We start from the raw sequence: 16,692 nt of genomic DNA on the forward strand, positions 1-16,692 counted from the left end.
TACTTTAATAGTGTGTCTTTCTTACTTTCACGTATATCTGTATCTTAAAAAAAGCCTTAATTTTAATTATTCAAGCCGGAGTTCTTGCTTGTCGCCAAACGGTCCAAAGGGAAGCTACTCGTAGTTTTATCTGCAAGTTCAACAGGGCTTCGACAAGGTGTTACGCTTTCCCTTCATTTTTATGACGTCTCTTCAGTAGTCTGGTAACAATAAACCCTGTAATCGACAAAAAGAGAAAAATACCACTATGCATGTTATTGTCCATTTACTGAACTTATCCACCATTATACCTATTACGAAAAGTTATAAAGGCGTGACATTATCTTGATAACGACTGTTTAAATAAACTACATGAACGACATTTACTCCCTCTATAGTACACTCCCAAGCATGGTGCCAGAAACAGTCGTGACCCCTTCCTCCCGACCTACCCCTCCCAACCCTCCCCCTCACAGCTTAATCTCACTACACCCACTTGTGTCTTAATTAATACACCATTCTGTGGTTTGGGACTATGAAAGATTATCCAGTCATCCGTGACTTTGGGAGCTGCTCAGAGAATTTGCAGAGAACCTCTAAACCAAAATCTAACACGCTCTGCTGAACAAATTCGTTTCCACTCCGTGCATCGTACTTTGCACTTGGAAACCCAACCCCCAAAACGTGGCTCCTACTTAGCACTTTGAGTGTAACTAATTATAATGACTGTTTCTGTAATATATAACAGTGGGGTTTCCCCCGTTATAGGACCGAGTTTAGGCTCCTATATGCAGTAGAGGATACAATTTTAGTTTTTTTTCTATATTTAAAAAAAAACAAAAAACATTTTGTTCTGTACAAACCCCAAGATATTTCATGTTACTTTTTTAAAACTAAATTATATGCAATAAGATGACAATTTGCTTATAAAGTTCGGCTGAACGAGTCTGGCATTTTTTAAAGAAGTCAAGCGCAATAATTATGAATTAATATGAAAGATATACAATGGCCGATTGTAAAAAAAAATACTCTCATATGCTGATCCTGTCTACACTCTTTTTAGCCTAAATCGTACAACGGTTTGTGGTTTGAGCCCAATCAGGATTATCTGTTAATCCGTGAATATGGGAGATATTCAGATATACCAAAGCCATGGACCCTGATCTAAGGCCAAAACTGAAGACGATTTCGAAGATTTAGTCTAAACATGAAATGTTGAGAAAATGAAAACAATCGAAACCTGTTTAAATCAAATAACTATTTGTCCTTATACATGTTTAATTAATTACATAATATAAACGGTTATCATATCGAAGTGCGAGACAAACACATTCTAAAAATGTAATTTTTCGTAGTTATGCTAAATGAGCTTTGATTCTGGCATCTTTAATGTTAAATTTTCAACATAGCACATGCCTTAACAATTCTAAGCAACTAACGTTGAATAACTTTGGTCTTTTTCGTAACATTAGCATTGTTAATAGCAAGTACATTTTATTTATGATAAAACTGGATGTGACAAAATGTTTCAAAAGAGATAGCATGTATTTAAAATGCTTTTTAGAAGGCATCCAATGTCAAATAATTTGGGTATTTAAATATGACTAATCGCAGCATTTCATTCTTGGAAACTACACTATACTTTTTAGAGTATGGGGAGGGGCATGTGGACATTTCACAGGGGGGCACTCAAGGGTCAGTACCCCAGCAACGTGTAATGTGTCATGATACTTTAAAGCCACGTACATGTATATTGACACGCGCAATATTAAAACGGCACTCATTAGACACGTCTTGCTAAAACGTCTCGCATTGGCACATCATACCAAACACGTCACATACGGGGTACGTCATACTGAAAACACACAATCTGAAACTCACACACTGCACACGTGATACTAAACCTCACATACTGCACACGTGATACTGAACGCACACACATTGGACACGTGATACTAAACCTCACATACTGCACACGTGATACTGAACACACACACACTGCACACGTGATACTAAACCTCACATACTGCACACGTGATACTGAACACACACACACTGCACACGTGATATTAAACCTCACATACTGCACACGTGATACTGAACACACACACACTGCACACGTGATATTAAACCTCACATACTGCACACGTGATACTTAACACACACATACTGGGCACGTCACAAAAATATCACATACGACACGTGCTTCTAAAACTCATACACTTCATACATCACAATAAAACTAACACACTGTACACGCAAATATTAATCTCACACACTGGACATGTCATACTAAAAGTCAAACACTGGGCACGTCAAATTAAATCTTACACACTGGACACGTCCCAAAAAAACCTCACACTATGGACACGTCACACAAAAAAACTCACACTATGGACACACGTCATATTAAATCGTACATACTGAACACGTCAGACTGAAACTCACTCGCTAGACACGTCATACTAAAACTCCTACACTTGACACGTCATGTTAAACTCACACACTGGACACGTCACACTAAAACTCACACACTGGACACGTCACACTAAAACTCGCACCCTGGGCACGTCATTATTAATTCACAATGGATATGTCGTACTAAAACTCACACACTTGACACATTATTATAAAACTCGCACACTTGACACGTCATTATAAACTCACACACTGGACACGTCATAATAAAACTCGCACCCTGGGCATGTCATTATAAATTCACACTGGACATGTCGTACTAAAACTCGCACACTTGACACATCATTATAAAACTCGCACCCCAGGCACGTCATTATAAACTCACACACTGGACACGTCATAATAAAACTCGCACCCTGGGCACGTCATTATAAACTCACACACTGGACACGTCATAATAAAACTCGCACCCTTGACACGTCATTATAAACTCACACACTGGACACGTCATAATAAAACTCGCACCCTGGGCACGTCATTATAAATTCTCACTGGACATGTCGTACTAAAACTCGCACACTTGACACGTCATTATAAACTCACACACTGGACACGTCATAATAAAACTCGCACCCTTGGCACGTCATTATAAACTCACACACTGGACACGTCATAATAAAACTCGCACCCTGGGCACGTCATTATAAATTCTCACTGGACATGTCGTACTAAAACTCGCACACTTGATACGTCATTATAAACTCACACACTGGACACGTCATAATAAAACTCGCACCCTGGGCACGTCATTATAAACTCACACACTGGACACGTCATAATAAACCTCGCACCCTGGGCATGTCATTATAAATTCACACTGGATATGTCGTACTTAAACTCGTACACTTGACACGTCATTATATAAATCACACACTGGGCACGTCATTATAAACTCGCACAATGGACACGTCATTATATAACTCACACACTTGACACGTCATACAAAGACCAACACACTGGACACGTCACACTAAAACTCAGACACTGGACACGTCATACAAAAGCTCAAACACTTGACACGTCATTATAAACTCACACACTGGACACGTCATAATAAAACTGACAAACTGAACACATCACACTAAAACTCACATACTGGACACGTCTCACTAAAACTCACACACTTGACACGTTACACTAGAACTCAAACACTTGACACGTCATGTTAAACTCACAAACTGGACACGTCATACTAAAACTAACACACTGGACGGTACACTAAAACCCACACACTTGACACGTCATACAAAAACTCACAAACTGGACACTTCATATTAAAACTCACACATTGGACAAGTCACACAAAACTCACACACTTGACACGTCATACAAAAACTCACAAACTGGATAGCCACGTTATGATAAAACTCATATACTAGACACGTCTCGATGTCACCAATAAAACCAGTATTCATAATGTTAGGTGTCCCACGTCAGTCGCCTTATATGATCGTGCGATTAAGTACAAGAAATTTATTCCGTTTTCCCGATGCCGCGTGTGATAAATGAATCGAAAGTGATGCTTTAAAAATAACCAAAACACCTAATAATTTACCATACAGCGACATTTTTTGGTTTTGTTAGATTACATAGCGTCGTTTTGCCACCCTGACAATGACAGATGATTTAAATTATCGGATGCCAACTGTCAAAATTGTATCGGAATACAATGTCACTCGAAAAAAGAGACGAACACCCATGTCAATCATTGTGTCTGTTTTACCAAATTGTTTTGAATAATTGCATATTCAATTCACTGGGTTTGTCACGTGAAAGTATTTGTTGCATAGAAATGAACCCAAAATTTTAATCAAGTTAGCTGTCAAAAACACGTGTTCCGGAAAGCATGCCACGAACTTACTTCCGGTTTAAGGGACCTTTGTTCTAAAGGTAGTTGTTACATGTACGCGATCACCTCATCTTAACTTGATTATTTTACAGAAGTAGCAATTTGTAGAATAAAATGGTTTTAAACATTTGTACAAACCCAGAGAAACCTTATTGGCTTCTGCCTCGGTATATCTTTCGTGTTTTGACGCAATTTCAACTGCAGATTTGAACTGTTGCCAGCCCAGAGACAGACTAGGGAGAAATGGTTACAGTGGGCTAGCTTGTTACAGTAATTATTTCCTTAGGTTAGAACATCGAGACTCCAAAACATTTTCTGGTTTTTGTAGAAAGAACACGTGTTTTTAGATTCCAGACCTGTTTCTCAATCCTACTTGGCTCCAGCTTGAAGAATAGCTTTGTAGAACTTTCCTCTGTGATAAACGATGAACGATAGACACGGTAACATACCTGTACCAGTAATGAGTTCACAATTATCCGCCATTTTGTTAAATTGTCAAAACCTATTACCGAAATCTTGGTATATGTAACTTCTTGTGTAAAATATACACATTGGGTAATGAGAGATGGTAAGGGGTGGATGTTATTAAGTTAGACATTTTTCCACGTGCTGTTTTTTAATCTCCTGTCTTTCCTGTTGTGTAAGACTTTGTAGAGGTACTTTAAACGACTAGGATTTCGCGCAGTGTTATTTTCGCTGTCTTGTCAATGAGATAACTTGTTTGCGCTGTACTGAATTTGCGATGCAGGCGTAACATATAGCTCATTTCGCGCCTGTGTAAATTTTGCATTCCTCTTGCCGCAAAAATAGACTGTCACGAAAACAATTACACCGTATACAGAATATGCTGAAGATTATCAACTCGATAAATACCGTGTTTTCGAAAATAAAATCGTGATTTTGTTCATTCTTTTTATAAATTCGCAAATTCAGGAAATAATATACACGGCAACAAATACTTTAAGAGTATATGAATCAACATTCGAAAGATTCGTATTCGCGATCATGTCTTCTAAAACGAGCATTATAAGTAGTATAATAAAAATGTTGATGAGAAAACAGATCTGTAGTACAACTCACCGTAATTTACAGTATCAAGTCGTTTCAGAAAGTTTCTTTCGTACAGCTTTCGGAAATCGCTACAAAATGCGTTTATTTACGGATATTTCTTATGCTATGTTATTCCTTTCAATAAGAGCTTTATCCAAAGAAGAATGTTATATAATTCATGAATGATCATTTTATTATTCAAACAATTTACACATCAAAAAAGCTCTACCTTCTAAGACTATTGTTTGTATTTTTTATAATAAATGTATTTTTCTTCCCATGAAGTTATCACATTGTCTGATAACCATTTACCTACTTCCTACACATCTTTATTTTATCATTACTTATAAATTCCCCATCATACCCTCGCCGCAGTCTCACTCACAGACACCCTTCTACCTTTTCCCGCTATACATCGAACGCACTTTTTCGTATGTTTATAAAAATCGTCTCAAATCTAGCTCTACCTTGCAAAATCTCGCTAAAACAACGCTTCCTTATTTTGCTATTTTTTTGTACAGTTTAATCTGGACTTTATCTAAACCACATCACCATGTTGATGTTGTGGACTTGTTTTTACACAGATTATGTACTTATAACCTAGGATGAATGTGTTATCTTATCTCCAACTATGTGTGCTCCGTCGTCATTGTCATAATCATCGTAATTATCATCTCATCCAAGTGTCACACTCGTCACCACTGCATACTAACCACAACGTGGTCAAACTCTTTCATGCGAGCATTTTGTTCTGTTTTGTTGTGTATGTCTGCAGGGGCCTGTTTGTTTATGCGGAACAACCAGTTTGACCCTCTTTAAATGTAACATTTTTGGGTATAAATCCTGGCGGACCTACAAATGTTGATGCAGGCATTGCAAGGCTTTGTCAAGGCTCGTCTGAAAACAGCATCAGATTTCTAGATCCGACCTTATTTAATAAACGAACAGATGTGATCCAACCGGTTCAGCCGGTTAAACGAAAACGGCACAGGTCTCAACCACAGATCATGATTCCAGTTCGTTGTACCTGAATGTAGTGCTTTTCTAAATGTTTTGCTATTATAACCAAAGAGTTTTAAATTCTCTTATAAGATTGAAACATACCGAAATGAAGCATGTTCCTTTCCATGTTAATCAAGGTGATTAATTAGCTGGTGCAATTTTTTTATTTTAGCAAAAAGACATGGTGTGTTATTAAGCTCATGAATATGAATTTCAGGGCAAGAACATAGAGCTAAATAAGTTATGGTCTGAGGTACACTCTGTTGACTTACTGTAGATGTTTATTTGTATGAGCATTCCGCTTGTTATTGGTCCGTGTTTCTAGCGGTTCTTATATAGTACCACACGGTACCGAAATAATATTACAGCTCAGAACACGGGCTGCCATAATATGCCACAAACAGTTTGCTTGGTCGGGGTTTCCGTCATTGCAATACTGGTACCTATGACGACGGTTGTCACGAGAGATGTCACGGACTTTACAATTAGGATAGCAGTAGGGACGAGAAAAAGAACAAACTAGAAAATAGAGTAAAGTACATTTAAAAGGTGTAACAGGTCAATTTTAGTTTAGTCTTTGTCACTGAACAGGTCTCAGATTTATCATGTGGCAGATACAGCAAGCCTGTGATTTATCACCCTGTCGGGTTGTTTCACCTCTAAGTGGATTGTAATGCCAAGATAGGACAATTGTTAACTATATTTAGTTTTATGTTGGCATCTAGCTGAATGCACTTGGTCTACATCGATACATTGTAAATAGTCTGTTTTGGGAGTTCCATCTCAAAGCATTATATCAAGGTTGTGGAGTACGTGCTCGAATCAAATCAACATTGAAGAGCCCCAGGTCCAGCCATGGTCGTTAACAGTATGACATGAGCTCACCCATGCAGATCACGGACTTAAATTAACGGACGCATTCATTTAAACTGAGGAGTCACCACTTAGCATTGCTTCATTATATATCATACCTTTATTTGGTTTATAACGTTCAAAGCAGTGTGAATTCAAAAACAGGGATGCTCCGATTAGTTAGGTTCGTCAATTATCGGTTACTGCGGCCTTCATACTGAAAAATCAAGTTTTGTCGATTATCGTTTAGTTTGGCCTACTAACTCATTATTCAAGTACCTCGATTATCATTTTTGTTTATTTTAGGCCCACTAATTGATTCATCTAGTCCACCCATTATCGTTTAGTTGGGTGTAACAACTGGCTAATCAAGTACACATTTCCATGATCGATATTTGTCAGAAAAGCAGTACGCAGTAAGTGATACTCCACTTGGAGGACTGTACGTGTACAGAAGAAGAAGAACAAGAACAAGAAGAAGAAGAAGAAGAACAAGAAGAAGAAGAAGAAGAAGAAGAAGAAGAAGAAGAAGAAGAAGAAGAAGAAGAAGGAGAAAAGTGTATTGTGTAGAAGAGTGTATCTCCAAACCCATCTCCATATCAATACTTAAACAGCTGGTGCAGTAAGAAAAGGCGAGGATCAATTAGAACATATAGTTATGTCGATTTGTATCTCCTTCGCTTCTACTTATAACTCATATCTACATATAAATACATTATGTACTTGGTCCGTTGTCAAAAGAGTGATTTTATTTCTTTTAATACAGTTTCATTGTAACGGATTATCGGTTATTTGAGACGAGACGATGGCTACAATGGCAAGCGATTCCCTAACAAAGACACACCACGTGCTACTGTTTGGTTCATGTGACGTTTGATTCTCGACTCCACCTGATATTGACAACAGCTTTGAATTAATCGCTCAAATGACCGTGATTTTAGAGGTGCCATTAATTTACATCAAAAAAGCTTAACTGACGATACGCAAAGAAATACACAACATATCAGCCAAAGCTTCTTATTCGATGACAAATAAAAATGAACAATGTGAATCAATGAATTTGAACAACATGTTTCAATTGTCATGTCCGCATTTATTGTCCTTGCTAACATACATCTGTTTAAAATGTAACCTAATTACCACGACTATTCTTACTGACATACCAATAAAATTATGCATCCATACCTACATGTCAATTGATATCAATGTATATTCATTCTGAAACGATTAATATCATAATGAAATGATCGTACGTCCTTCTTAGGTCGTATAGGGTGTACCAGATGAGCGGGGTGGATGCTGGCTCTTTACTAACAGAAGCTCTGAGTTGTGTGTACCTGTCCCACACAGTGAGAAGACGGCTGCCGCTGAGTAGTTTACGAGGGTGTTGGATAGGTCGGTAATTTGGCCACTCTTAAGTAGGAGAGATAACCACGAATGTGTTGACACTGATTGATGGACAGACACTTCGCCCGCCCCTATTATCCCTCATATCCCTGCCCCTCGCCCCGACCCCTCGTTACGGCCCCTCACCCTGCCCCTCGACCTCAAGGTTTAGGACCACAGTTCATGAGAGCGGAAGTAAATATTGTGACACACACGTTATTCAATGATACTATGATTTTCGTGGTCATGGCACTGTGATTTGACCCTTATTAGTTGGTCTATTTTGACAGTAGTTGTGTGCACACTTGAGATCTATTTCATTGCGATCCGTATAGTAAAGGTTGTTGCCTATTTACTGTATATAGAAATTTACGACATCGGGACATTTGACCACTTTCATTTGACAGTCAAAAATAGTTTCTCTTTGAGTGAAACGGGACACAGAATGGTTGAATTTTTATTCTGAACCAAACTTTTGTGCATTGCATATTGCCATGGAGCATACAATACGTGTATATGCTAAATTTTAAGGGAGGAGCAATTGATTTGGTTTATCACATGTAAAATGTGGCCATAGACGTTATACGTTTGAAGGAGGATTATCAACAAAGGAACTTTACGAATAGTTTTCTGTACGAAATAATTAACTTGAGATGAGTATTTGAATAATTCCACAGGGATTGGATTGAAAGTCCTGTAAGCATCTTCCCGGTAAGTATCGTATTCTGTTGTCTGCTAATAATATCGTCACGTGGAAGTTGCCTCTTGTTCTGTGTTTGGCTCTTGCTGTGATTGGCATGTAGACGACGAACGTTCAAAACTTTTGGATAAAAATAAATATTGCATCATTTTTTGAAATAAGATGAAAAAAGAAATCAGAAAACTTTTAGTTTGCCATTCCTATGACAACCCTATATGAAAAAGTATTTTACTATGTAGTATTAAGAGTTGTGTCGTTAAATTCAGTTAGCATAACATGTAATCAATACACTAAGACCCTAACTGCAATATAATATTTTACCTTTACATCAAAACATGGAAGTATCGAATGTTTGCCAAACATATTTTCATATTATTGATAATAAAATGTATTGTTTAAGATAAAAGTGAACAATAACCTACCTTGCAGTTCTAAGAAAGGTTTATAGTCCGAAATAACTATCTCCTTTTTTAAAAGAGATTTATTGCGTACTTACAGTTTATGACGTCATTTTATTTGTTAGATACAAATGTTGTTATGGTCCTATAACACACATTGCTATTGATGACAAACTTAATAAAGCTAATGTAAGTTTATCAGCAATAGAAATGTGTGTTATAGGACCATAACAATATTTACTAAAATATTCATTATTTATATTTACATTTTGATAGAGTAGTTGTGCATTATTTAGTTATTTCGAACATTTCTTTGAACTTCACAACAATGAAATTGTTGACGTCACAAAAGAGATTGGCAACATTTGCCATCTCAGTGCATTGCAAAGGAAGGATGCAGAGCAAATGTAAATATATTTTCTTGTTGACGTATTTTGTTTTCACAATTGCGTGTCAGTATTTGGTAATCGGTCAATGAAATTCCATTTTTATTAGCTGTCTGCTGTTGTTTTAATTGTATGCTTGATCTGCCTAAATTCTGCAATATTATGAAATTTAGTAAATGTACGGAACCTCGTCCGTAATGTACACAAATTGAAATATATAAAATATTCTAAAATAAAAAAACAATAACAAGACAAGACAATAAGGTAGAAAAAGTAGAGTTTTTTTTGCCCGCACAACAAAATGTCTGGGTCTTTTTCTTGAAGTTTTCTTCTATTTCCTATTGAAATTGCCTCTTACAACATGTGGTCATCCCTTAATCTCCGGTTGTCTATGGCTTTTCCTAGCTATCCTCTTAAGTTGGCTTAAGCATGTTGCCCAAACATCACTGATTCCACTTCTTTAAACAGTAGGGGATTAATTCCTAATCACAACGTTGGCGAACCAGACTAATGGTCAATATCTTACCTGGTCTGTTTTTTCACCTGACCCAACACTAGTCTTCATCTTTTCTACGGCAGAGGACGTAATGATTTATATTGTGTTGCTGTCCAAAATTTAAAAATAAAATCTCGGTGTAAAAAGCACATTCTTAGCACCTACTTGGTTTGCAAAGTAATTGACATAGACGTTTTATACCATTTTCTTTCAAATTATTATGTATAACATCTTGTTACGTACTCCTTTTTGCCAGGTTAAGTGGCGTGATCAATTGTATAGTCTTTGTTTTTATCGATTTTTTTTCTCATCAGTTTAGGGATGTAAGTAGGGAACAATAGAAACGTGCTCTAGTCAAAAGGGTTAAATGATACTGAGGGAACTGTCCTTTTTTAACATTTTGGCAACGTTTCATTGTTTTTGAAGCTGATGAATTTCGATTGATATTCTTCACCTGTATATATTTGTTTTTTTTTTAGGAGAAATGGGCATAAATATATGCTGATTAAAGTATCTCACTATTTGAAATGAGGGCGAAAAGCCCCGAAATAGTCGCAAAAATATCAACAATGAAAAGCAATGGACATCAACACTGTGTTAAGAAATAAAAAGTTTTGCACTAATTTGTCTAATTTCTGTCAACACAAAAGAAAAATTCCCATTTAAACATTGTAATTTACATCATTTTTTTAGGTCCTTGTGCGAGTGTACTGTTTGTGTATGATACTTCACTGTTAGGGACAAAGGTAAAATAATATATACATGTGTGCTTTACTTTATTCTAGAATAACTGAGGGAAAATATATTGTACTATCATAATAACGCATTAACATTTAAAAACCACGAGTGAAAAAATAGGCCAAAATATCGCTCTACCTTTGAAAGAGCAACATAATTATGTAACACAATTTAAACATTCTTATTCAAACAAAAATGGTTTGACCTTAGGGAACCTAAGAATAAGTATTCTTAAGTTTCTTATTCAAGGAAAATGTGATATTTTATTCAATGAATACTTTCACTTGTCTATTTTAATGTATCACTATCACGCTTTTTTTACTATCGTCTTGTAAAATGCAGATATATATAAATAGACATCGTTGATAAATTGTATTAATTTCTACCTAATCTATTGTTCAACATGTGCCAGTAAATATGTTTTAGATAAATAAAACACATTTTACTAAAAAAAAACAAAAAACGGCCACGCAATCAAAGTACCAATATTGTGCTTCGAAAGTAATAGACGACCTAGTTAACGTTCCCTGAAGAGTCAGGTCTGTCCTTCCCTGTAAAGATTTAATTGCGACACAAGTAGTCTCCAAAATGGTCAAACCCTACTACATGTACATGTACAACATTTGAGACATAATAATGATGATATTGGAAGGTGACCAGATTGACCCGACGAAGTCAAGGTTGGTCCCCACGCTAGTCTCATACAAAATGGAACAAATTTTCGTTTCTAATTGTTAAAAGTTCTCATATAAACAAGCATTAATTAACTTTCTTTATGTTGTCGTTGATGGGCCTATTGTTTTAACTCGGTTTCGGGTGTAACTAATTATGCACAAAGTTTCTATGCTTGCGCAGTTTCTCTTTGGGACTTTTCTTCTGATTTCATCAGTTCCACTTGTTTGCAATTATCTTATAACTCACAGGCAAATTCAAATACTAGCGTTGTTTATGTGGGGTTTGATGTCCTCGCAACAGCTAATACTTTATGGAGACGGATGCTTACGGAGACAATCGAAAAAGGCCACTGGGTTGAGAAACGAAACGATAGATCTCAACTGTTATAATGGGGGGCAACGATCAAATGGGAATGTCAAACAGGGAGGGGACAGATACTGCTTGTTCTCTTAAATGTACCCAACACAGAGGACACATAAGACGAGAAAAACTGGAGGAACAGAAGTCACAACTACCTTATGTTATGTTAGTGCAGTGTAATACACATTCGGATGTGTTCAATAGAAGAACTATATTGCTAAATAATGAACCGTCGGGGGTGGGCGTTTTTGTCAAATTTTCTAATAGCTAACAGAGTTTTCTAAAACCACCAACACGCTGTTGTATTACTGTGATTACGATACAGGAACAGAAACTTACTTATAAGATGTTTGAACATCCAACAGATACAAAGTTAACAGTGTTGCTATTGACTCCCACTGACGCAGTGTTGGGATTAACAGCACGTGAAGGATGTGTCTGTAGCTATGTAAATGTCGTAAAGCTCTGTCCTCTACATAAACCACTTCAGTGTATTATTCCTATACAGCAAAACAAAATACTCCGATATACAAATGTCTGGCGATGCTGTGTTAGTGTTGCCGATTTACGTCGTTACTCGGGGGAAATGCCAGAATCTTTTCAAAATGTTTACGGCTGGGGTCAATCAGATCCCCTTCCTTTTAAAAGTATCAATGTATCATTGCTTCAGACGATGGCTAGACTTCAGCACCGACGAAAAAACACCAGATGATTTATACCGACTCCAAAGTAAATCAATCGATTACTGTCTGAAAATTTCAATGATCTACTTGAATGTTCTATCAACATTGTGTACGCGTTCGATACCAAAACGCCTCTGTATAATTTACTTCTTTTTCATAAACGATTGTTGTAAATTATATAAAAAACACTATGCCATTTTATTTTTGCACATGCAACAAATTGAGGTTGCTTTGATCATATATTTTTTAAAACAAAATAACAAAAGCTGTTTTTAAAATACGTTATAACGAACGAACAATTACCTTTTTACCGATGTCGTTATCTCAAACCAAAAATAAACAGTTTCAGTAATTCATAGTTAGAAATGGCTACCATGAATGGTTTTGTATGGGCCATGAGTATTTGACATACATCACCCATCAGTCTGAGCTATCGGTACCACAACCGCAGGTAACACGAAAACGAGATTTTAGCGAGATTTCAGATAAATTATACCCCGATTGAACATATAGCACGCGACAGCTGTCAGTAAGACTTTGATGGAGTGCTGTTCCCCACGGTCACCCGATCCAGCTTTACTTTCTGTTGTATTGTTCCAGTTTCCAACTCCTCTGTATCCACTAACTACTAATGAGACATATATGTGAATAATGATCTCTTATCATGACACGCGCTCATTTTTCACACGTCTACATTCTGTGTATTTTTAGTATATATTTTTACTTGTTATAGACTTTTAATTCAGCAAAGAAAAGACTGAAAATCCATTGATTGACTGAAAGATATATATTTAGGACTACTCTTTAATGAGAAATATGTCGTATTTTCTCATTCGAAACTATTTTAACAAGGACTATATAACAAATTCACTCAACAGTACTGGATAGTAATTTAATGTGAATCTGTTAATTGATTTATGAATTGATTATCTGATTGAATAATAGGTAAACCTGATTGATTGTTCAACTGATTGATTGAATGATGTAACGCTTGACTGATAGTATCTGCTCGACTGATTGAATCATTGAAGAAAGAAACTGACTATTGATTTAATAAGTGATTATTAATTTATTGATTTATAAGTAAATAAATTGATGGATAGCATGTAATTGTGATTTGTGTTAGATTCATATCAATTAAAGCACCGTATTCATATCTAATTACCATCACTACAGGATATGCTATGTTCTGCATAATGTGGAACTGTTTTGTCCTGTTGCGGTTTTACTTCTCTACAGCTTCTAAAGTCATATGACAACGATAAGCGAGAGACATATTTAGAAAGAAGATCACATTTTAGTATTTAAAATTATGCTCTAACGTGGACATTGCTTTTTCTTTGTTAATGCCCCGGTTCTCATTTTGAAGACGTGACATTCCGTGACGTAGATTTGACGTAAATGTATATAGCGAGTGTCGTTATGGAAAACCGTTCTCATGCTCGAGTATGATTTCTGTGCTTAAGCCGACTTTCTTGTAACCTGCTTAAATCATGTGACATGGAAAAAAATCAAGTGTAAACACTGAAAATAGTAATTGGCTTAAAGTCTTTCGACATTTCGTACATTTCATTGACAACATATCATGTATATATTAATGTATCACTGGTACAAGGAATTGGGCTGTAGCAAAGAATTTGAGATACGAGCCCTGGCCTTATTCTTTTAGTACTTTTGCAGTATCTCTGTCCATGTAAGTATTCCCTTTGTTTACATTTTGTATCAATTTTGAGGTCAACTTACGACTATGTTGACGATTTGGCATTCTCCTTTTTTAATTAGAATTAAGGACATCACTTTACATCACAATTAAGGGTTGTAATTAGACAGCCGAATGGTATTGAGTTAGCAAAGTCTCCTCTGTCCCTGATTGCGCTAGTGACAGTATATTCTACTTGATTCTGGAATACTATACTAGACCGTTATGCCGTCTCCCTCGGGGCAATATCTAAATTGGGTCAAATCCAAATCAAGATGAATGTACTTATTTATCTTTACTTATTTATCTTTACTTATTTATTTTTACTTATTTAACTTTACTTATTTATCTTTACTTATTTATCTGTACTATTTATCTGTACTTATTTATTTTCTCTCGGAACCGGTTTAATTCGATACAGTGTTGTCCGAGAACAGATAATACCCTCGTGTAAATGCTAAGGCAATGCTCCTCTCCAGACAACACTTCATGCATGAAAGAAAGGTCCCTGCAGAAAGACCCATATTAGAATAAGGTCACATATACCAAAAGAGAAAATACATTTTTCTTTAAGTAGAAACAATGCTTACATTTATGTCTATGGGTCACGTTAAGGAAATTATTTAAAGTTATGCCAAACCGAATACCTGTAAATCACATATGTTTCGCCACAAGTTTATGTAATATACAAATTAAGACGTTTCATATTTTAGTTATAATCTAGGTGGATAAAGATGCTAACTTATATTCCTCTCCCAATTCAAATATTCTGGAATGGGTCATTTGCACGTTTAAGATTAACGAAGTTTATTTTCCGAGTTTGATAAAAAAAAAAAAAAAAAAAAAAAAAAACCCACCGAACAACGTTAAGATAAAAGGCTTTTGAATGAGGCCTTTCACAATGCAAAAATGTCTAAATGAAAGAGATTTATTGATCTTATCGTGAACATATTTTATCTGTCTGTCATAATTAATTCTTAAGGATGAAGCCGGGCTTGTAGATCCCTACATCGTGTTTCCCAACAACGCAGGGGGTCTGCTTCCACAGAGATTAACTCCGACATTTTCCATTTTCTATGTGCCATTTGAGATATTTCCAGCCCAATCCGAGAAGTCTGGAATTTCTGGAGGGGCACTTTAACTGAAAGTGGTTCGAATATACTTTACAAATTCATCTTCCGTGATTAAAACCAAACATTTAGGTTGCAGCCGAAAGTTTTTTGTAGTCTTGTTCTTGTAATGTATCTTAATGTCTAGACAAGAAAAGTAGTACACGCATACGGTATTGTTCTCTCAGAGAGAGGCAATCTTAGTCTCACCATGGGCGATATTATGGTCTATGATTGAGTTCTAAAGCTTGCACAAAGAACATTTGTTTATTGTTGTTTCTATTTTCGTCAATTTGTCATAGAAGTAACCGTCTCTGTGAAATAGTATCGTAACGATATACATATTTTGTAGAATAGTCTGTGGGGTTTGGTATGAACAAACCTATTAAACAATCGCTACCAATTATTATCCAAATACATTTTCCCTACAAGCCATTAACTGGAGAATGTACGCAAAGTGTTTTGCCGGTTATTTATATGCTTTGTATCTGTACATAAATAGCAAATAATAAATGCGACATTTAACACATACTTACTGTGTGAGTGTTCTTGGTTACATCATGAATCAATAGGTATTTTTCCAGATCTTTATATGCACGATATTCTTTCTTTGACACGAAGGTATTGATATCTGTAAATGATGTTCTTTCAGTTCCTATCCATTCCTCTGTTTACTTTGTTTACTATAAATCACTAACAAATATTGTAAGATGCTTTGTCCACGCTAATAAGTCGCAAGTAAGACGATTTAGACTTAATAGAGTCCATCCTTCTTATGTGATGTAGCCAGAGAAATCTTAAGACACTTAGGATTTCCTAAATTTAGCACGAGGCTTTGATTTGATCGAGTGT

General features: G+C 36.1%; 1 protein-coding gene across 1 annotated transcript in view; it reads left to right on the forward strand.

The window, feature by feature from the left end:
- The first annotated feature begins 8,824 nt into the window (after nt 1-8,824).
- LOC110452325 (secreted frizzled-related protein 1-like) overlaps nt 8,825-16,692 on the forward strand; it is a 46,117-nt gene continuing 38,249 nt past the window's right edge. The window contains exon 1 of the mRNA XM_021500772.1: nt 8,825-9,307. The gene's annotated coding sequence lies outside the window, so the exon portion shown is untranslated. The remainder of the gene's footprint in view (nt 9,308-16,692) is intronic.

The sequence above is a fragment of the Mizuhopecten yessoensis genome, unplaced genomic scaffold (genome assembly GCF_002113885.1).
Source record: "Mizuhopecten yessoensis strain PY_sf001 unplaced genomic scaffold, ASM211388v2 scaffold6595, whole genome shotgun sequence".
NCBI lineage: Eukaryota > Metazoa > Mollusca > Bivalvia > Pectinida > Pectinidae > Mizuhopecten > Mizuhopecten yessoensis.